Below are 23,504 nucleotides of genomic sequence, written 5' to 3' on the forward strand. Positions count from 1 at the left end.
GTCCTGTGAGACCCAGCTGCTCTAGACATCAGTGGAGGCATGAATAATCAGCACAGTGGTGGGGCACAGCTATTCGTTTAAGGGATATGGTGACAAAAAAATGCCATTAAATAAAAAAGATTACTCAACAAACTCAAGCCTAAAAGACAGAACAGAAAAAAATCAGTTGCCAAAATTGCTATGGAGCACATCATTATGGACTGATTCAATTCCTAAATGGAAAGACAATTCAAGTAGGCAGATCTGTAACTTAAGTGGTGGATTTCCAGTCTTACTAGTAGGAAACAATGCGGTGATATGAACCAGCTGAAGCCAGCAGAGCTGATCTCCTGCTCCCAAGTAAATCCATAGCTATCCAAAGCAGTGGAAGGGATGGCACACAGAGGCATGTAACTAAACTAATAGAGGAGGCCTTATCTGGGAAGCATACCTACTTTTAAAAAGAGATACAAATGCAAAAGAAGGTTGATGTTCCCTTCCGAGCCTAAGGAGAGAGGAGAAATCTACCTGCCTGTTGCTGCTTTCCAAGTTAAATAATTATGGAGTTATGAGAAAGCTGGAGACAAGCAAGCTAAAGCAGCACAGCAACCAAGAATGACAGAAACATCTGTCTGCGGAGAAAACACAGCCAGGTAACAGCCCAGCAGGTACCTCAGACAAAGGTAAACAGAGTCTCTGTTATCAAATCACCTCATTATGTATGCAGCCAGCTTAAGGGAAGGAAGACAAAGAAGTAGAATTAACTTCTCCATCCGGAGAGAAGTTTTTCCACTAGGAATTGCCTTGTGATTGATCACTCTTAACACTGGCAAAACAATGGGCTTTCATATCTTCCAAATTTGGGGGGGTTTCGGTAGGCAAGAAGGGCATGGGGCATTAATCTTGCCAATATTCTTTACCCAAGTCACACACAGTGACCAAAGAAAGTTTCTGTGACAGATAGCAAGGTCATCACCAAGAAGTAAATAGAGAGAAGAACATAGCTGCTCCTGTGAGATGGCCACAGTGACAGCACATGCTGTTGTAGAGGGCATCAAAAACACACTTCCAGCAGAGAATCTGAAGTGTTGCTCCCCTTAGAAAGAAATGGAAGTTAACTCAGCACCTGGCACAGGCCTTGATTCTCACATTTGCAGTCAGTTCTGCTGGTCTGCCTGAATTCAAAGGCTGTCATGATGATAAAGAAACCAAAACCTCCTTTTTCATCACCAGAAACCTTTCAAAATAGAAACTGAGAAGATATTGTTTTCTATGAATACTTGGTGTAAAAATTAGGATAAGGAAACATTTGAGAGAAGACAAAACAGGTCTTAAATAACCATAAAGAAATTTATCACTGCAGCTACAAATTAGGAAATTTCCCAGTGAAATGAACATTTTGGAAAAGTAAAAAAATCCAGTGAATATACCATGTGAGAATAGAATTACTGGTGGCTATTTTCTCCACTGTTGTAATTGCACTGTTAGGATCCATAGAGAGGATTCCTATCATACCAGTACATCTGACTTATTTTTTCTTATTTGTACAAATAAAATCATATGTACCTTAAGGGGAGCCAAACTCCTTCAATCAGAGTTAAACCAGCAGAAAGTAGGTGGCTCCTCTGGGATGTGTTTACAGGCAGTACTGTTTTGATTCACATTCTGCTGGCATCTCTGCAGCTGGAAAATGTTAAGGTCAAATCAAGGTGATTTGCTTGCTTTCCTCCTGTGGCAGGGCCATTTCAGTTAGGACTCTAATAAAATATACACCTGTATCTTAGTACAGTAGCTCAACTAAGTAACAACCAAAGCTGTTACTGCACTTAGCATGCAGCCATAGCACTCCAGCAATGCCAGGAACGTCTGCATACCCACAACACCACACGGTCAAGCTCCAACTCATTTAAAGTACAGGCTGGCATGTGAAAAACACCAGTTCAAGTCACTGTCACTTTGTCTCCCTCCTCTACTGTGTCAAGACTTCACATCTTGGTTTAAGTTCACCTGGGATAAAGAGGAGTCTGATCCTGTCAGTCCAGTGGAGGAGCAAGTCAAGGCCACAGCTGCTGTAACCCACCCAAACGAGTATCAGAGTTGTAGCTGTGCCAAGATAAACAATAACTTGGGGGACATGCTGATTGTCTCCTACCCAAGTCACCCTGCACACACAAGTCACAATTCTCTTTGAATCTGCTGTGTAAACCCACACAGATCCTACACTGCAGGAAGTCTGATAGATGTGCTCTTTCATCCAGAAGAAGAAATGATCAATGTTGGCCAGGTGAGAGGCACAGTCACTGCATCTCCTAAAACACACTTTGAGACAAAAAAGGCAAAACAGAAATAAAGCCAGGGATTAACACCACCTCAGTCCGTTTCACAGGCCCACTGCCAGTATCCTGGACAAGATTAATCATATCAAACACCAGCTTTTGTTTCAAGGAAAACTGAGTGAAAAACTGATGCACACCTAAAACTAAAAGGTTGCCATTAGTGTTCAAAAATCTATGAAATTGTAAATCTCACAAATTTATCACACCAAGCTGATTCACATTCATATTGAAAAAGTACATTGGCAAGAAGTCTGAACTTTGCAGCATGCAAGGCTGTCCATCAGTGAGGGCCTTTGAGAGGCAAACCAAGTCCCCAACACTACAGAGCAGAGAGCTGCTCACTCCATGCACTGTGTGAGAGATCAGCCAATGCATTAACAAGCACTGTATTCCAAAAGCCAGCATATCCTCAGTGACAAGCCTTGTCTTCCCACTGAACTGTGCCATTTCAGAGACTGAAAAGGTCCAAATACCACAAGCACATGGTAAACTGAGCTCTCCACAAACCCTTCAGAACAGCTCCAGTGCAGCAGAGCAGGGATCCCCCTGGCTAATCCCAACGGACAGGGACCTGAGCAGTGCCTGTTCTGTACCCCGGGGCTCCCTCCCAGCCTCCACTAGGAAATGAGCTGGCTGCACAAACACCGCCTCTTCCAGCCTGGAATCACTAGATTCAGCTGAATTAGGGGGACCTAATTGTAAAGGAGATAAATTCCAACTTACAATATCTTTTTTAAAGTTGTGTAAAATGGATAAATACTTTGAAGGAACACCAAGCATTAGCTATTTTCCTGAAGTTTTTTTCCCATAGTCCGTAAGGAATCTTTTAAAACCTCCAAGTACAAGTGATTCTTGCAACAAAAGAAATTGCAGAACAGTGGTTTTTCATCTGTTGTCTAGAACCAACCAAAACTTGGTTCTGAAATACAGGTCAAGCAAGCTTAATAGTTTTGAATTTCAACAGACTAAACTCTTCTATAAGCATTTTCACCTCATACCTTGGTGTAAGAATTAATAAAATACATTGACAAATGTAAGTCCAAAAGACAGCAGTACAATGGGAGAGCTGATAAAATAAACGTTGTAAAAATTTAGAAATTAAGAAGCCTGTGTAGACATCCCAAGTACATCCCTGCTCTCCTCCTGGCCCAGGCTGTTAAAAGTTGCCAGAGCAGAGGCTCTGGGGCTAGTTGTTAATTAGTTCCTGGGCATTAGCAGCATGACATAGCAGAGCTTTCACAGGCAGTATTTATGTTTCTACTAGGGAAAAGGACAAACCACCCTCGAATTTCTGTTCTTACACGGCATTTTTGCTCCCAAGATAAAAATCCAAGATAAAAATCTCTGTTCTGGCTATAATTCTGTGCAAGATGCAAACCATTTCAGTGAGCTAGAGGACAGTTTTAAGTCCAGAGATCCTGTGCAAGGAGGGAAACAGCTGAACACAATCCATGCAGCAGCACAGCCAGTCTCCCCTTCCTCCAACATGTTTAAGTTTGCCCACTAAAGACTTGGAAGTGAGACAGACATGTCAAATATTTGGAAAGAAAACCCTCGCAGGCAGGTGGCTATTTGCCATGCAGACAACAGTAACAAGTTCTTCCAAAGGCCTGCCTGTTTCAGGGAACCTGGGGGAAGGAAGAACCAGTTACCAGCTCCGAGAAAAGCAAGAGCAACTCTAGAAGTGATCTGCTCAGAGTCAGCAGTTCTTCATTTTGTGAGGACATCCCATAGAGCAGAAGGCAGCTGCTAGCCCGTGGAATGAGGCCTTCCTGAGTGCTGCACACTGAAGGAAAGGCTGTCTGAACTTTTCACACCAGGGCATTCTTCTAAAGCATGATCAATCAGCTTCCATGCACAAGGAAAAAGGGCATGTTTATGCTTCTAAACACAGAAAGTGTCTGCCCAGCAGAGTCCTTTGTTTTCACCACGCTCAACCACAACACCAAGTTGGAGAACAATCAGTTTAGAAAGACAGGATTCAGTGCACTCTGGGCAAACAGCTCCAGCACTCAGTGAAGAGCTGAGGATTCCAGGTGCTCCTGCAGCAGCCCCAGCAGGCCAGCCTGCTGCAGGGGCTGCTTGTTTGGATTGGTGCAGACTGGGTTTCATGCAGACATTGGTGTTCCCAGCTGGAACTTCCACAGCTGCTCTACCTGAGCGAGGTGCACACAGCCTGACCAACACAGCCTTCACCACATGGACACTTTTGAACTGGGAACACCTGACCAGGTGTGCACACTGTGGGATGATATGTCCTGCTGCACACAAAGCATATTCTTCAACTTTCTAAGAAAAACCAGAAAACTCCTGGAATATTGCCATAGTAAAACATTTTTGTTCTATTGCAATATGACTCCGTGACGCATTGAGATGCAGAGAAAACAAAGGAAAATTCTGGAAAAATTGTAATAACTTGAATTATCTTTGCAATCCAAAAAAAAGTAACTTCTTTTCGTATTTCAAATTTCAGTCTGAAATACATTAATATTTCTATTATAGGTTAAATCAATATACTAGTAATACAAACCAATTCAGTATTACCATATGAACTAATACAATGAACTGTATCACTAAAATAACATTTGCTGTATTCTAACAAGGCAAGACTTCTTAAATGTAATGCACTTCACACCTCCTAAAAGCAGGAAGTTGTGATTCAGGATATCTTCTTTTGTATCTATATTTACAACAGTAAATGAGATATTTAAAATCTACCCATTATGAACAGCAATAAGTGCATTAAGTTTAAAACAAAATGTTATCCTCCTCCTCTGTGTGACTACATTTCCAGACTGGATCAATGCAGCAACAGCTCCCGATGGACAGTGGGTGGTTCCTTTCAGAGCACTCAAGTTAGCCAAAATAAAACTCAGTAGCTCATCAGACAAATCCAGTTCCTGGATTCAGTGTGCCTTGCTAATTCAACACTTTTTAACCACATATCTTCAGGATTTTTTTTTTGGGGGGGGGGGGAGGGGGATTTGGGTCTTTTGTTTTTGCAGTTTTTTTGATTTTGTCTCAGTGTCACTGCATGACCTGCTGAAATTTTTTCCTGCTTAAAAACAACCTGGGTTCCACAACTAAATTAAAAATCTCTGAGTGTTGAAAGACTGACTACGTCAGCCTGAACAAAAAGCATCCCACAACAGGCAGCGCTCTCTACCAGAACTTCCTTAAGAAGTGTCAAGCTCTTGAACCACAGGAAGTTTTCTGCCAGTCTGTCTATTCTGTGAAAAACACTAAACTAGGATTTTTTTTTAAAGTATCTTCTGGAAAAGAATGTGATAGTCCAAATAACACAGAGCAAATGGGCACATCTCACAAGTCTACAAGCCAGTCTGAGATTTCTGGGTTCAATGTTTTTTCACCTCCCATCCAAAATATAAACATGCTCCCAGGAACAAGTGATGCATTGTATCAGTCATCTCACTGCCAATATTTTAAATTTCAGCTGCAATACGGAACTGGGTATTTTCAGTTGGAGAAGCAACAGGTGGCAAGTTCTGTCAGTATATCTTTGATTAAGGCTGAATCAAATGACACAGCCCAGGTTGAGTACTGGCTCATAAGCACCCTGGATAAGGTGTGTGTTACAGAAAGGCATGGTCTTGGTTATCTTCTCCAGTTGTTTCATAAGTTTTGCTTTTCTCCCTGTAGGCTCTGTGGAGCACGGACTTCCCTCTACTTCACAGATGGCCATGTCAATTTGGAGTTTAGGCACCAGTATGATACAAATTTTCTCCTTTCACAATAGGCTATAATTTCAACACTGCTGTGTATTTCTCAATAAGAATACAGGTAATTTTGTTGTCAAATAAGAACATTATGAAAATACTAAGTCTTTCTGAGATCTGTTTCCCTATGTACCTTTAAATATGACACAAGACTTGAGCATGAATTAGCAGAAGAAAATTGTTGGACACCATTACATAAACATGCCTTACACAGAATGCCTCCAATTAACAGTCCAGTGCTCCACTTGTCCAGAAGCCACTGAAATCAGTTACATTACATATACTACCTTGGGCTCATTTAGTGAAAGATACAAAATGCTTCAGCATTAAGCCTGTCACATTGACATGGAAGTTAAAGAATTATCCTTTGTCTGAAATCGTTTCAGAGAGAGGTGAATTTCTGTGGTTTTAGCTTTCACCAATCAGATTTACCTGTATGATAACAAATGTGCCAGTACTTAATTCCCAGGCTACACAACAGGAAGTTTTGCCAAGGCAAGACAGTGAAGAACAGGGGTCTGGAACTGAAGAGGCTTCCTTTCAGAGCACTTAGGATGCATTGCCTGCTGCTGTCTTCCTGGGGAAGAGGATAGAAATCCACCAACAAACAGAAATCTCCCATTCACATCAGATTTCTAGCAAAGATGGCATTAAGTTACATCATACAGAGCAAACTAAGGGATATATTAGGTGCTTTCTATTTGGACACATATAATGCAAATGCTTTTGAGTCCATTTATAAAAACCTGTTAAAAGCATAGCCCAGATGATAGTCTTTGGCTTGCCACACCACAGACAGAAGATGAGGAGCTTTTGATAAGAGACAGGTAAAGTTTTTGGCACCCACAGAAACAAACAGAAATCCAGAATTTTTTTAATGCTTCTTTCTTGTTCCTTACAGCTGGACCTCATAGGACAAAAGGTGAGATTTGGCATCACACCACAGCTCCATCTTTTCCTCACTTGCTCCCAGACCTGTGCTACTCCTTGCCCTACCTGCACTAAGAAAACTGCCCCTACCTTCCTGCCTTCAGCCCGTCCACCTCCTCGCAGGACATTGTCCCTCTTGCTCCTGCTGCCTCTGGAGGTGGTCCCAGTCAGTCTAAGGGCATTTCTTGGACGAACCTGATGCACAGCTACCCCTACTGCCAGCCAGCACAGGTGCCCCAAGACAAGCAAATCCCATCAGGGCTCCCCCATGCAATGCTATGCTCCAAGAGGCACCTCCCTCATCCACGAACAGAGGCCTGGTGCCCCAAACCCCTCTGCACAAACTCAGCAAACCCTGAAGGCCAGTTCACCCCACAGCCTGCACAGGGGCTGTGAACCACCTGCCTCACACATCCCATAGATCCCATAGCCACAGGGTGATTTCATGCACTGCCCACAACCACCAACCCATCCACAAACAGTAAATACATTAAAAATCCCCCCACTGAGCTGTGATGCAGAATGCAAGTTTCAACTTGTGCACCTTCAAAGTATTTACAATAGATTCCTTTCTGCTCTTTAATAATGAATTCATCGCAGCATCAATCAAAACATTAGATCAACTATAATGTTAATTGAAGGTTCACAAAAACACAATACATTTCAGTTAGAACACTACATGGGGGGGTTAATTTTACTTATTTCTTGAATAATGGTTTAATGACTCTCAAATTAAGAAACAACTCCTGGTTTCATTTTCTCCACTAAAATAAAGACATATTTTAAATTATTTTTAAAAGCAATTAAACAGGAAATTGACTGGTCTTCAATTCCTAGTAAGGAAATTTCTTACCTAGCTAGGTAATATCTATTATAAATGCTGTGCAAAGTTAAAAAAAATGGGGAAGATCTGTAAGAGATGGTCATGGAGACATTTTGGAGAAAAATAGCAATTTTTTTTCTTAATATGGTAAAATTGCTTAAAATTAAAGTAGGAAAACACATGTATAACAAAAGCATGCCAAAAACTCTGTTAAAATGGCACCTTGTTTAAAGACACCATACTCAAAGAACAGATTTTTCCCAGCTTCCCAAAGTAATCTTTTTTTTTCCTGGAAGAGTGGGATGCAATGAAGAGGACCAGAAAGCTGAAGAGAGCCCCAGACATTGTCCACAGGTCCTGGCAGCCACAGGCTCTGCCTTCCCGCTGGCAGGGAGGAAAGGCAGGAGAGGCAGCAGGGAACTGGCCGGGCCGGTTCCCAGCAGGCACCACTCGCTCTTCAGGAAGGAGGGCTGACTCACACAGCCCATCCTGAAAGGAGGGCAAGCCTGTGCTGGAGTCACCTCCCTGGGCCTGGACACACGGCTGTCCCATGGCCCTGGACACACGGCCATTCCACGGCCTCCCTGGGCCTGGACACATGGCCACCCCTGGGCCTGGACACACGGCCGCCCCTGGGCCTGGACACACGGCCATTCCATGGCCTCCCTGGGCCTGGACACACGGCCATTCCACGGCCTCCCTGGCCTTAGACACACGGCCATTCCACGGCCTCCCTGGGCCTGGACACACGGCCATTCCATGGCCTCCCTGGCCCTGGACACATGGCCACCCCTGGGCCTGGACACACGGCCATTCCACGGCCTCCCTGGCCCTGGACACACGGCCACCCCTGGGCCTGGACACACGGCCACCCCTGGGCCTGGACACACGGCCATTCCATGGCCTCCCTGGCCCTGGACACACGGCCATTCCACGGCCTCCCTGGCCCTGGACACACGGCCATTCTACGGCCTCCCTGGCCTTAGACACACGGCCATTCCATGGCCTCCCTGGCCCTGGACACACGGCCATTCCATGGCCTCCCTGGGCCTGGACACACGGCCATTCCATGGCCTCCCTGGCCCTGGACACACGGCCATTCTACGGCCTCCCTGGCCTTAGACACACGGCCATTCCATGGCCTCCCTGGCCCTGGACACACGGCCATTCCATGGCCTCCCTGGGCCTGGACACACGGCCATTCCACGGCCTCCCTGGCCCTGGACACACGGCCATTCCATGGCCTCCCTGGGCCTGGACACACGGCCATTCCATGGCCTCCCTGGGCCTGGACACACGGCTGCCCCAAGGCCGAGCACCATGGCCTCCAGCCTGCCATGGCCCAGCTGAGCCGCCGTGACACATCACTCCCAGGCCCTTCTCCTTCAGCCTTCTCTTTCAACGACAGAGTTGGATATTCCACTATCAAAAAAGAAAATAATTAATCTTCTGTGAAAGTGATAGACTCCTTCCTTCCTCTTGAAATCCAGGCCTCTCTCGTCTGCCTCAAAATAAAGGAGAGAGGTACTAAGGGCAGCAAGGGGGAGAGGAGCAAAGGTCTGAACGCTGCTGCCAGCTGCAGAGATTTCACTGACGAGACACTGGGATTTTCTTCCGTGCAAGCAAAAGCTTTGGGAAGGTCACCAGAGGCAGTTTCTGGCTGTCTTTATCCACCTCCTCCCCTCCCTCCACAAACCTCCCCCAAGCAGAATAAATGAGTATTCTGTTTGGATAAAAGAACATGAGAAGTTATCCAATGAGCTAGGACATCTCGCAGGCCTTAGGAAAAGCAGCTGAGAATCAGCAAAGCTCCCAAGCATGCCCAGAGACCGCTCAGTGCCATCATCCCCTCCAGCTCCATTCCCAAGTTCTGCTGCCAGGGCCAGCACAGCCTGCTCCTTGGGAAGGGCCATTTCCACAGGCCCTGGCTCTGGGCTTGGCTGTGGTTGTGTGTTTACTCCCCATCTTCGCTAGCATTTGAACTGCCTTGTTGTCAGCAATACTGCAATCAAGGCGGAGGCAAGTAGCAACTGATAGCTACTGGCCATGCCCAACAGCCCAGTTTCACATCTGGTTTCTGGTCACTCGCACACAAAGCTATGCCAGGCCTTTCTCCTTTCCCACCTCATTACTAAAGTTCAAACCATTTTAACTTTGGACTGGCAGTACATGCCATTTACATAAGGATTTAACGTCTTATTTTTGCTTGAGCAAAAATCCCCAGTAAACCTAACCAAAAATGCTGAAGATTCCAGAATTCTGACCCGCACCAACACAGGCTCCCGGGGAGACGTCCACACGTTTGTTGCGCAAGGTAGCAGAACACGTTGCTGCTGTAGCAGCTCCTGGCAGCCCGGGCACACGGAGCTGCTGTTCCTGCAGGGCAGGGAGCTCCTGGAGCGGGGTCCCAGCCCAGGGCAGCCTGCCAGGAACGAGCTCTGCTCCTGGGCACGGCTCTGCTGCGCCAGGAGCGCCGCCGCTCACCCGCAGCACCTCCACGGAACCCACCCAGACTCACTGACCGACTGAACGTGACAGAAAAGTAACTGAGAGCCATACAGACTGTGGCCAACAACACGCTCACCACTATGCTTTTCCAGACAAGTATCACAAGCTCCGCTTGCTTTTTTAGGGGACTTTTCTGTACCACATTACACTAAGTACTAAAACTGGTACTAAAGCAAACTAATCTACTGTTCAGCTCACTGAACTCCCTGAACTAGCCACTGCTTTTATGCACCAAACAAACAACCAAATGTTACAGGACTTGATTATTTTCAGCATCAAAATTAAGAAAAAAAAAATCTCCATAACAAAATGTAGACATTACTCATACAGTCCCATAGTTCAGAACTGCTTTAGCTCTTCATCTGTACTAAATGTATTGAAATAATCTACATAAAGTGAAGTAGAAGTACATGAAGTTCTTATTTATGTTTTCTGTTCATTTAAAGTGCAGCTTTTCCCCAGAGTCTTCTCTCAGTGCATGCAGATTTCTACACTAAACAGCAAACACACATTACTAATTAAGATTACTATTATTTGTACATAGCATATGCTATCACTGAATATGAAAAATACCTCAAAATGCACTACAGACACTCTTTTGCTGTTGCAAGAAGCTTCTATAAAAAGGCAGTGTATCCTATAACTTTCCTTGTTTACATTGTGTGACTGAATTTAACTGCTCATTATAAAAGGATCCTGCATTACTATTGAAAAATGCAAACTCCAAAAGGTGTTATCTTGTTGACATTCTAAGAAAAATTAGAACAAATTCTCCCTTCTCATAGAAGATGACTCTCACAAAACTTTCTCCAACTGTGTTTCAAAGCAGAACTTCTGGTATCATTACTGCTATTTGTGGGGAACATCTAACAAGATGAAAGGGAAAAAGACACAGTTTTTACTGGAAAGGGCCTATCAGCTTTTCTACCTTAATTAGAAATATTAATAGCATCTTATTTCAGCAGCAACAGAGCACTTCACAAGCAAATTCAACAGAAGGAGAAAGTTACTGCAACCTACCTTTCCACAGTCAGGTTACATTTACTTGCATATAACATTGTAATGTTTAACAGAAACATTACAGGATATAACTGCCAACAAAAAGCTTTTGCCCCCAACACACACTCACCCCCAATTTAAATACGATGAACACGACTGAATTACTGTTTCCTCATAAACTAAGCAAGTACACTTAGTAAGTTCCCATATCTTTATTGCAATGAACAAATTATTTGATGGTGACCTCAAAAATACAGTTATGAGTTAAGGGGAAAACATTATCATCCTTGTAATCTCCTAATCTCTAAACTCCAATTTATCAAAGATTGACAAAGCTGAAAAAACTGAAAAGCCAGCTCACGCAACACTAGTGTTCTCAGTCCAACCACACCTTTTCCTTCAAACAGTCAAATCTGGAAGCAATGACTAATGTAAAATTAACAGGGAGCAGGAGGCTATTTAGGAAAAAAAAAAAAAAAGTACAAAGGTCTATGGGGCAAACAGAGGCACTTCAGAAACACTCAGTTCTCTGCCCGTGAACTGGTGATGTCTCCTGAGCGTCAGCCGGGAGGAGATATGGACCAGAGGGGGCTTGAGTCATCAGCTCCGGCTTTTCTGTGCTGAAACAGCCTGGGCTCAGCATCAGCATTTATTTTATTGCGGCGAGACTTCATTTCCCAGCTCTCCCAGCCCAAGGCACGGCAGTCGCACCTGCAGAGCACTTTCTGTTCTCGCACACACTGCAGCGTGCCCGAGGCACGGCCAGCCGGCGGCACGGCCACCTGTCCCCGCGGGCCACCGCTGTCCCCGCCGCGCCCACGCCCTGCACGTGCTGCTCCGCTGCCAGCCCCGCGAATGCGACCGGAGACAGGGGGAGAGAACACCGCCAGAAGTTACTACAGCCCCAAGAGCCGTGCTCCCGCCGCACGGGCCGAGGATGCTCCGCGGCTCCCGGTACTCGGCGGCGGGAGCGCGGCTCGTTCCGCGGTCACACGAAGGGTGAAACATCCATATTTATATCCCGTGCAGGGAGCACCGCGACGGCAGCGGGGCCAGGCACCCCCGGGAACACCGGGGCGGCAGCCGAAGCCTGGCACTCCGGGGAACAGCGGAGCGGACGCTGGGCCCCGCGGCCGTCCCGTGCGGGCACACCGGGCGCGCAGGGCCCGGCGCTGCCGGCTCCCCCCGCCCGCTCCGCCGACCCCGCCATCCCCCGCAGCACCCGCCGTGTCCCCGCCCGGCCCCGCGCCCGGGGCCGCGCGGCGCTGCGGGCACGGCGAGGCCCGGTGGCCCTGCCCGCTGCGGCCCCGCCGGGCTCGCAGCTCCCGGCGCGGCGCTGCGCACACCCCACGCACACGGCGCGGCCGCGGACACCGGCGGGCCCGGGCTCCGCACTCCCGCCAGGTGCCGCGCGGCGCCCGGGGCAGGCGCCGGGCGGCGGCACCTTCGCCCGCAGGGCCCCTCCGGGCGGCTCCACCGGGCTCCGGGCGGCCCCGCGGGCACAGAGAGTGCGCGGTGCTCCACCCGCGGGTCCGCCCGAGACGACGGCTCTTCGGCCCCGATGCCCCGGCGGGGTCCGCCGCCTCGCCTCCCGCGCCGCCCGCCTCGCCGCGCCCCGCCACCCCTTCGCCTCTCCCGCGCGGCGGCCCCAGCCCGCGGCTCCCCCGTGCCCCGTACTCACCGCGCGGAGCGGCCCCGCGGCCCCGCCGGGCGCGCCCGCCCTACCCCGGGGTCTCCATGGTGGCGGCCCCGCCGCCCGCTCCGCCGGCCCCGCCCCGCCCGCGCGCCGCGTCACGCGCCGCCCGGACCGGCGCCCACCCCCATTGGCCAGGCGATGCCTGGGGCGGCTCTCCATTGGCTGCTGCTCCGCGTTAAACTCACCAATGGCGACGCGACTTGAGGTTACCGTGGTTACCGATGCCATGCGGGGGTGACGGCGCGGACGGGACGGGACGGGACGGGACGGGACGGGACGGGACGGGACGGGACGGTACAGTACAGACCCCAGCCCAGCCCAGCCCAGCCAAGCCCGACCCGAACCTACCCGTGCCTGGGGCGGCTCCGCCGGGACAGCCCGTGGGGACGGGAGGCTGCTCCGGCGCCACCCGCCGGACCCGTCGCGGTGAGTGTCCGAGCGCGGCGGGGGCGAGCGGTGTGTGAGTGGATGGATGGAGCAACCGGACGCAAAATGGCCGGTGCGGGGTGCCCGCGGTGGCCGGGCGTGCCCGCCCCGCGGTGCCGGCCGCCTCCTGCCCCGCCGAGGGAGCCGCCGCGGGAACGGGGCGGGGAGCAGCCCGGAGCTCCGGGGGCTTCGCCGAGCCCCAGAGCCAGGCCCGTCTGCCCGTCATCGTGTGCCACGGGCTCCGCGATGGCTCTGCTTGGGCAGGAAGCTTGGAGCGGCTGGCTGCCCGTGGTGCCGCCCGAGCTGTCGCTCTTGTGACCCGCGGTGTCCCGGTACCGTCAGAACGCGCAGCCCGCGGCGCTACTCAGAACCGACGGGCTAAGTCCGGTGTTTGGGAAAGATGGAAAAACGCTTTCCATAGTGTTTTAACATCCTGCCATTTTAAGCTTCCAGTAGCAGCCGAACTCTCTTGATGGCGTATGAGGAATAATAGATATAGAAAAGAAAAGCCAGTATCCTAAAATTGCCCTAAAACATTTCAATAACAGGCTTTGGCCGTGTTAAATGCTTGGTCAACTTTTTGCATCCCATGCCTGTCCTGGACTCACCATCTCGGTGTGTCTCGGGAATCTGACTGGGGCCATTCCTCTCCTTCCCGTACAGACTGTCCCGGCGTAGCCCAGGTGTGACTGGTTTTCCATTTATTTATTCTCTCCTCCCGCCCTGCAGGTACGATAGCGATCGAAACTCTCCACTTCATTGAATGACTCTGTAAATGGCTCAGAGGAGCCAAAACCAAATGGCCACTTGAATCAGCAGCTCTTGCTGTCTCAAGAGGTTGTTTTACTTACCTTCTTCCCCTGTTGGATAGATGCGGATGGTGTAGAAAGCCTGCTGTAAAGGAACGTGAAAAAAAAATCCACATCGTAACTTGTGTCTGTTTTCCATCCAGCTCAGTTTCTTGGTTTAGTGTCTGATGGGGTGAACCGTAGTTTTACGTTAGGTATAAGGACGCATGAACTCATGACGTGGTTTAATTGGTGCTGGTGCTGCAGGTAGAATTATGTCCTTCCTTGGCCTCTGCTTAGGAGGGAACTGCAGGTAACAAGGAGGAGGCAGGTGGACATGCAGAGTGACCTCTAAACTCTTTTATATAGAGTCCCTTCTCTGAATTTCCCACTTGGAACGTAATCTGCTACATGGAAACCATGTAGGCTATTAGTAAGATATTTAACCTCTGAGGTTTTTGTTGCTATTTCTATAATTATTTGTATGTTGAATAGTTCAGTAGGGACTTCTACATTATGATGATATCCACATGGAAAATGCTTAGCAGCTGTAAAAAGGAGTCTTGAGTCCTCACTGCTGTGAAAAATCTCATGATTTATACCATGTGAACCACATATAAAATATAACCAAACCAAAATGGTGGCCTCTGTCTAGGAAATGGGAAACAGGAGCTGAGGGGGATAACAGTAGAAACTTAGGAAAATAAAGTAGCAGGTGTGAAATAAAGTAAGTGGTGGAAGGGTTAAATGAGAGTGGAGAGCAGGAGTAAAGGAAAGAGAAAATGTGAACTAACTAGATCTAGAATAAAAGGAAGAGAAAGTGCAGGATGTGTGAGAACTGTGACCTTCCTTAGTTGCAAGGTTGCTTCTACCAAAGGTGTACTGGATTAATTAAATTAGCTTCAAATCAGTCTCAACTGGTTTTCACCTGTAATTTGGATATTATTATGCTGGCTTGGCTTTCACAGATAACAGCTTTTGGGAAAGGAGGAAGCTCACTTGCCCCTCAGTAAAAGGGACAATTCCTGGATGTTGCTGTGGGGGCTGTGGCAGGCACAGCCTGCAGGCAGGATGTGGCACAATGCCATCCCCAGGATCCCCAGGCCTTCCTGGTTCTGGCTGGTTCCAGGTGATGAGGAACAGGCTGCTCCAGGTGCCCTGCATCCCTGCAGAGCCATGCATTGCAAGGTTTGGCTGTGCTTTGGAGTTTCCTGTTGGGGTGAGATGGGAAAGGGTAAGAAATGCTGCTGTGAAGGAGAAAGGGATCTCTAGTTAGTTTATTTTGGCACAAAAGAAGCAGAAAGAACTGAAAGTAACATTTTGAGGTTCTGTCAGATTTGGAAATCTGTTGAATGAGTGTCAGTGAGGAAAGGCTGTTTCATTCTGTCTGGTATTAGTCATACCCTCATAGCTGGTTTATTTGCTTTGGCACCCTGAGCAGCCAGTACATTATCTAATTGAGTGCTGTGTGTCCCAGAGCAGCAGCCCTGTCCAACAGGGATGACACTGGCTGTGGAAAGGCACCCCATGTTAACTTTCCAATGCAAAGGGCTGCATGGAGGCTCACTCTTTGATTTCTTATCCCATTAGCTGAAAGTGGCCTCTGTCAAACATATGTTTAAATTCTTACATAATTTTTAAAATTGCCAGCAAACAAGTCCATTTTCTTTTTATTCATCTTCTTCTGGATGAGACTTGCAAGTCAGTATCATGATGGTCAGTATCATTCTCATTTGGAAAGCCATGATTCCACTGTGTTTGCAATTTGTAACAGCCCAGTCTCATGGTTTCCTTTGGGACTGTACTGATTTCTCTTACCCCTTAAACTGACTGTGCTCATCTTCCAGTGCTGTAGATGGCAATGTGGTTAACAGGTATTTGCTAGTTGTTTTGCTGCTGTTGTGCTTCTTCAGCATTTTCAGTCATTAATATGTTTTTCTGCTTTGTTTAATCTATCCTGAAATTAATCCTTAATTGAGTCTTCCTTTATATATACATTCCACAGATGTTTACGGCCCTTGCAGAACATTGACATGCCTATCTTTTAATTTTAGTGATAAATATCAGTCACAAAAACAGTGTTGCTTTGTTTCTTGGTGTTTTTCTTTTGTTTTGATTTTCTCTTTTTTTCTGCTTTTTGTTTTGTTTTTGTGAATTAGATTGGTTTGGGTTTGGGGGTTTATTTGGGGGAGGCGGGGGGGTGGGGGGTTGGTTTCTGCTGGAAGCTATTTAATGCTACCTGCTTTAGCTGTAATCTCTTCCAGATACTGAAATTATGAAGGTTTGAGGAAAAAAATACCTGGAGAAGAGAGTGATGACATGGCAGGCTAATACACATGAACAGCTGTTTAGTGTTCACAGGGGAAGTTATTTAGATATGTGGGGGTTTTTCCTCTCATTAAAACCTACAATTTGATTTCAAAAGTTACATGCATGCCATTGTGTTGATGTCACAGCAACTCAGTCAATCACAATACAATTGATTTTGGGTAATTTTGAAACTGTAATTTCATTTGGTATAGAAAGCACTAAATGTTCTCCTGCTTTTTATTGTTTAACTGGGGAGGTAAGGCACCTCACAGGTATATTTCTGAGGAAAGTGGTGGGCTGACATTTTGCTTTTTCAGTGAAGGCTTTATAGATAAACGTTCTGTTTCAGACAGTGCCATTCAAAATTACTGCTCTGCTGTGGGTAGATATTACTCTTTCCCAGTGGTAAAACAAAATATTGAGGAAAAACTATTGGATGCTGACAGGTTGTTTGCACTTTCCTTTTTTCTTGCCTAGCTTTGAAGCATCAGGTAGGAGTATTTGATTGTAGATGGTGCACAGTGCCCAGCACGACCACTGGCCTTCCTTGCAGGGCCCCGTGCTCTGGCTCCAGCCTGGCTGCCATGGGAAGGACAAGAATGCCCTGTAATGATAATTCTCTGCAGCTTTCCCAGTGCCAGCAACAGGATCCTGCAGCCATGCAGGCAGCTCATTATGGAGCAGATCCTGCTTCCCCAGGACCCTCCCTGGCATGCATGCCCTTATTTTTTCAGCTGGATCGGTTTTCCGAAGCGTACCATTGCTGCCTGTAATGCCTGCGCCCAGGAAGGTGCAAGCAGCCCTGTGCAGCTGGAGTGGGGGCTCCTCTTTTGCCCTGGTGCCTGTTCCAGCAGAATGGAGGAGGTTCCAGCAGCAGCAGCTTGCTGACCAGGAGTGTGGCTCAGTCACCTGTCCCTGGCAAGCCCCGTGAATCCCGTCCCAGGGTGTTGTTTCTGCTGGCAGCGTGGTCCCAGGAGTGGAGGGAGGGTGTTGTGTGGGGCAGCAGGAGAAGGGATGTCCTTAAGTGAGCTGTGCTGCTGAAGCCAGCTACTGGTGAAATCAGGTTTCATCAGGTGTGCACCTGTAAGTCAGGGTTCCTCCAGGATACTGCAGCACCTGGAAATAAACAGGCAGCTTGGCAACAGCCAAGAGAATGATTTGGAGCAAAGGTGGCAGGAAATGCCAAGTGAGATGTCCAGTAAAGACAAGGTCATCAGCAGCTGGTCTGTTCTGTGGGTTTTCAGGTCCTAAGCTTGTAATTGTTGTGTAAAAAACCTTAAAAAAAAAAAAAAAAACAAAACCCAACTAAAGCCCACAACAACTCTCCCCAAAGCCAACAAAGAAATAAAAAATCCCTCAGCACCCCAGCTCTGGGCAATGCAGGTACTTCTATCTGCTCAAGGACAGGGGAAGGTCTGCTAAAATCCTTTGCAGTTTCTACCAACTGCTACAGTTGCTGAACAAAATATTACCTATCTTCTTACTAGTTTGTACCTGAGGCTGGAAAAAATGTTGAGAAATTAACCAAATTGTAATCTTTCTTACCAGAGCAGGGATATACAATGTCAGGCTGAAATCTAGAGATGCTTTTGGCAACAAAGAGAATGGATATGCAGAGAGATTATTTAATTAATGTTTACAGACTGTACATTTCTGATGGCTGTGACTGAGAGGCCCCAGACAAGAATGAGTTGCTTCTTGTAGTAAGATATCAGACAACATTATGCAATAATTTAAAGTGAAGTTGTGCCAAGTGCTTCCCTGCATATAACTCTGGGAATTTGGCCTAGCAGAGCTGGCAAAAGCTGTACAAAATGATACTGATGCTCCTGACAGAATAAGCTGCAGTGGCTCCTAAATCACATGAATTATCTGTCCCTCTGGCTTGTCTCTCACAGGCTGCAGACAAACGTTCTGCTCCGACTCCCACTACACTGCTCAGACAAAAGTCATCTGTGCTGGCTTAAAGGACAGTGCCACAGAGCAGTTGGTGCCAGCAGTACCTCACAAGGTCCCTGAGGGCCCTCTCTGCCCCCGGGGTTTGCCCTGGCTGTGTCCCACCTGCAGCTCAGGGTGGGCACTGAGGGGTGCAGCTCGGGCAGGTGAGATGCAGGATTGCTCTGGAGTGTGAGTGTGCAAAGGGCTGCAGCTCCAGACAGCCACAGCCTCTCTGGGTTAAACAGGGAAAAAAGTGTCTTGGCTTAAGGAGAAACTGGGCTTATTCAGACAGAGTCTCATGTTCTTGAAGCACTGTTAAACTGTTCTGCCAGCAACATAAACTGAGCCAGCTGACTTCTGCCTGCAGTTCATTAGGAAACGCGTGCAGAGATTGGTCTGTCAGCAGGGCTGTGGGGAACAGGCCTCCAGCAGTGGGGCAGGGAACCCTTCCATGCAGATTTGGGTTTGTTACGTGAAAAACACCAGCAACAAAGCTAGCATGAAAATGGGGTGGGAGGAAATACTTTCATTAAACATACTACACAGAAGGCAACAGTAAAGGCAGAGGCAAGTGCAAAAGGGGAGGACAACTTAAAATTACCTTTTAAATTCCTTAAATAAGGAACCTGACTCCTGTTTCCCTTCTTGCTTTGACAAAATCTGAGATCTAGCTGGATAGAGAAAATAAAGCTATCAGGACTCTCAAACTGTCTATTTCCAATTGTGCATTTTGCAGCAATGGAAGAAAAATCACATTGGCTGGTTTATCTGAAGAGCAATGGGGCTGTGGTTTAACAACTGGAATCCAGTTATTAAATATGTTGCACAGATTTTTTTAAGTCCAATCTTCATTATGTTTTTGTTCTTATTTTTTTTTCTTTTAAAGTGACTCAATGGCTTCAACCTGCTCTGAGCTTCTTTAAGCTTCTTTGTCTTCCATTGAACTTCTGCTACTATTTAATATTGACTATTTCAGTATCTGGTGGTTCAGTACATGTGATGCTTCTTGCAGAACACACTGATCTGCTGCAGCTCCTTCTGAGGTCTAGCTCCTTAATTAACCCTGCCTGTAAAATTGCATCCTTATTCCACTGGCCCAGTGGTGTTGCATGTGGAATCTGTTTCTGCAATCCCTGTGGTACAGTGAAAATCCTGCCTCTTGACAGGAAGTGCAAAGCCCAGGAACTTTGTATTGCAGGGAATGTTGATTCTCTGCAGTTTTGTGTAACAGCATCTTTGCTTCTGTTGTGCTAAGTGAATTCTGTAGATGTAAGTGTTTTTTCTGATGGATGCAGAGCAGCAGAGGGTGAGTTGCTCGCTGCACCATTCCAAACAAGCCTTTGCACACAGCCTAGCCAGTAGCAGGTATGCTTGACAGGCCAGGCAGTCACAGGTCAATTTAACTAAACATTTATTATTTCTTAATTAATGGAGAAAAATGTAGGGTCCTGTAATGGATAGCTCGGCCTCACATCTTCCAATTATTCTTCCATATATTTGTGCATATTGTTTCATTTTCTAGCTTTTGTTGTACATGGAATTAATAAATAGAAATTAAAATAGAACATTAATAAAAACAACATATGACAAAATTCTGCAAATCTCTTGTGTTACAGAAGTCTGTAAATGATGCCTCAGAATTTTTGCCTTTAGCTCAGCAAAGCTGGACTTTGTCCAGGCACATGCCAGGAATTGCCCAAAGGAGCTGGGGCTGCCCTGGGTCCCTGGCAGTGCCCCAGGCTGGGCTGGGCACTGGGGCTGGAGCAGCCTGGGACAGGGGAAGGTGTCCCTGCCATGGCAGGGGTGAAGCTGGATGAGCTTTAAGGTCCAACCCCAAACCTTCTATTATTAGCTACTCAGAGCATTTTCTCATTTTGTGCTCTTTCATTTAAGCCTTGCAATCGCCAGGTGTGCTCGCTGCAGCAGGCCAGCTGCGTCTGCTCACTGAGATGGACTGCCCACCTTTTCTTCAAAACAAAACAACATAAAGTGCCAGCTGACTCACTTGATCCAAGGTGACATGGTGACTTCATTTCCGACCCTTTTTGTGTCAACTTACCAACTTCTAAAGCATTTACTTCCTTTTTTTATCCGCTTGTTTCAACGTTTTTTCTAAGTGTTCTTAAAGTTTATTTTCTCTTGGATTTTCTAAGAATATTCCAAGAATGGAGGGGAAGTAGAGTTCCCTTGTGATGTGCAGATCCTCAGAAAGCAGATGAGCTATTCCCTACCCCTGCAGGGTGACAGAGCAGTCCATGAAGCTGATTGTTTTAAATGTTACTCAAATTGATCTTCCTAATTTGGATTAAGTTTTACTTAATGAGGAAGTAATAAGATTATCATAGACAAAAAGGACTATGTCTCTTTTGGGAACATACCATTTCTGAGGCTTGACTTTATTTCAAAGAGAGCTATAATTCTTTCTTTAGGGGAATGTAAATTTAAATTACAATCGAACAATGGGATTTTTCTAGAAACTGTTTTGGCACCGAATGATAGAAGTATTATACTCTGTATTTTCTTCCTGTGGAAAGGATTGACTGCTGCAAGATTAACATGTTCTGGATGGGTGCCATTTTCAGATAGTTAGTTCAACTAGAAGAGAGAGGATCTGATTAAGGGATCAAGCTCATTATTTGTTTGTTATTTGTACTCCACACCCTACAATGGGAGTGAATCTTTGCCTCTTTTCCTCAACAATAATTAGGATCAGAGGGTTCAACAACTGCATATTAATATGCTTTTTCTTTAAATGAAAACATGCAGTAGCTAAGCAATTAACATTTCCATTAAACTTTAAAATCTTTTAAAAAGCCTTTCACAAAATGTTCAAGACATAGCCAGATATTCAAAAGAGAGCACTGAGAATAAGGGAGTTCTGGTTTGAGGGATTTTTCCTGAGTTTGTATTTTCTAGAAACCTCTGCTCTAATGTACAATCCAAGTTCCTGTTGATGCTGCTCTCAGTGACTCTGTGGCTCAGCTCTGGATTTTGGTGGTGTAGCCCCAGCAGCACCTCAGGTGAGCCACGGAGAGGACTGTGGCACCTGCTGTCCCAGGATTCTGCATCCTTCCTTCACACAAACCCAGGAGCACTGCCTGTACTGCCACTGGTGATGCTACTAAATTGTCCTTCGTGAGGACTCCATTCATATTATTGATTTTGGCATTTAATAACGTGAGTGATTTAAGACATGCACAAGAAGTTGTTTCAAAAGGCATGTCTGGCTCCTTAAGCGCTGTTCCTCCCTGCCAGAAATCCATCTGTCCCTCACTTGATGAGCAGCACTTTAGCTGGGAGGGAAAATGGCACTGGTGACCCAGATCTGCAAAGGTTTATGTATGCAAACAACTTGCTGAATGGAGACAGTGGAATTAGACTTTTAAAATCACTGGTTGAACTCACTGGGAGCACTCACTTGTGGAACTGGGGCCTGGGCTGGACCTGACTCATCCCCAGGAGCTGTATGTGGTAGGCACCAGGCTTTGCTTCTTCCAGGAATGCTGACTGACACTGGGGAGTTTAATTTCTATTTAAATGAAAGGAAGGAGAGTCTTGCCTCAATATGGGGCTATTTCCATATATAAGAGCAAACATGGGTCATGTACCTCAGACAGCAGCAAGGGCTTACATTAAGAATGTACTGAAGAGTTTGGTTGAATTGCAGATGAAATCTTTTAAGAGAACACGCTTTTTTTATTGCCTTAAAGAGTTCAGTGAATAGTGAAATACTAAATTGTCAAAGGAGCAGAAAGAGATTTGATAAACCTTGTGCTTTGTACTGCTGCTAAAAGGTTTCGCTGTGGCTGGCTGTAGGCAGAGCTGACTTGGCACTCGTGGGGGACAGATTTCTGTGTCCAGGGCCTCCTGCCTGGTGGCTGGTTGATCTTGTGCACTTTATAAGATGCATCAAGACTCCCAGCCTAGAGCCTGCAAAGAAGTTTGAGCAAAGCTTTGAGGCAGGGTATTGGAATTTGGGCTTAGATGGACTTTTATAGTATTGGAGAGGCTTCTAGATATATCTGCATTAAAGCAGAAATAAATATAACTATAATATGGCAGTGCTTTTATCATTTTGATTGGTATGTTTATTAGTTACTGAAGATAAAATGCAGATTTGTATGGATCTTGTCCTTTTCCAGAACCATCTCAGCATTCTCTTTCAGTGTTTTAGTTAGGTCATAATGTTGAATAACAGAAAATAATGCTCATGAAAGGCTGAGATCAAATACAAATGTATGACATCATTGTGGAAGAGAGAAATGGGTTGGGTAGAAGGGAACAAGGGCCTGGTTCATCAAATACAGTAGCCCTAAATTTATAGAAAATGACCAGTAAAGTTTTTTGCATCAGTTCTGTTCTCGAGATGTATTCTTGGTTTCTTGTGAAAGGAGGTGAAGCTAAGGTTAATATGTGTGAAGTTTTGTTCAAATACTGACATTAAATCAGAAACATGTCAGTAGAAAGAAGGTATTAACAATTTGCCAAATGAACAAATAAATAAATAACCCAGAGGGGTAGCTCTGCTGCTGCTAATCTTTCTAGTATCCATAGTTATTTTTCAAAAAGGACAGCGTGTCTTGTGTTGGAAGCTTGTCATTGAAAGCTGGCCAGATGGACCCAGATTAGGATGATGGGTCCCCAGATGTGCAGTGCAGGGGAATGACGCTGATGCGGCAGCTGCGCAGGGAGCAGTAATAAAAGGTTTTAGTAGAGGGAAGTGGCTGTGATGGATCCAATCTTCTTAGAGCTTTTGAGTACTCCCAATTTTCCATCAGTGTTATTTTTGCCTTCATTGTATGGTGTAGATGAGAGTCACTGTGGTACTCCCTTCCCAAGTTTGTCAGTAGAAGCAGAGCTCAGATGATCAGAAACCACAAAAAGCAGGCAGGAGGAAGACTGACTGTAGCAGAGGGCTGGATGCAGAGTGTCAAACAGCTCACAGCAAAGTACACTGTAAACTGCCTTCAGCTGCAGTCTCACCTTTTTATTTGATTGACATTAATAGCTCTCTGTCAGAGTAGTCCCCTTTAC

The 23,504-nt window shown here is 46.4% G+C and overlaps 2 protein-coding genes across 3 annotated transcripts in view; one reads left to right on the top strand and one right to left on the bottom strand.

The window, feature by feature from the left end:
• PKP4 (plakophilin 4) overlaps positions 1-13,085 on the bottom strand; it is a 66,746-nt gene extending 53,661 nt beyond the window's left edge. The window contains exon 1 of one of the 2 annotated variants that reach the window (XM_059852416.1): positions 12,994-13,085. The gene's annotated coding sequence lies outside the window, so the exon portion shown is untranslated. The remainder of the gene's footprint in view (positions 1-12,993) is intronic. The other variant, XM_059852417.1, reaches the window with a different exon arrangement.
• Positions 13,086-13,226: 141 nt separating this feature from the next.
• The window catches only part of CCDC148 (coiled-coil domain containing 148), a 47,004-nt gene continuing 36,726 nt past the window's right edge, over positions 13,227-23,504 (top strand). Inside the window, exon 1 of the mRNA XM_059852425.1 lies at positions 13,227-13,434. The gene's annotated coding sequence lies outside the window, so the exon portion shown is untranslated. The remainder of the gene's footprint in view (positions 13,435-23,504) is intronic.

Source organism: Haemorhous mexicanus, chromosome 8, assembly GCF_027477595.1.
Source record: "Haemorhous mexicanus isolate bHaeMex1 chromosome 8, bHaeMex1.pri, whole genome shotgun sequence".
Lineage (NCBI taxonomy): Eukaryota > Metazoa > Chordata > Aves > Passeriformes > Fringillidae > Haemorhous > Haemorhous mexicanus.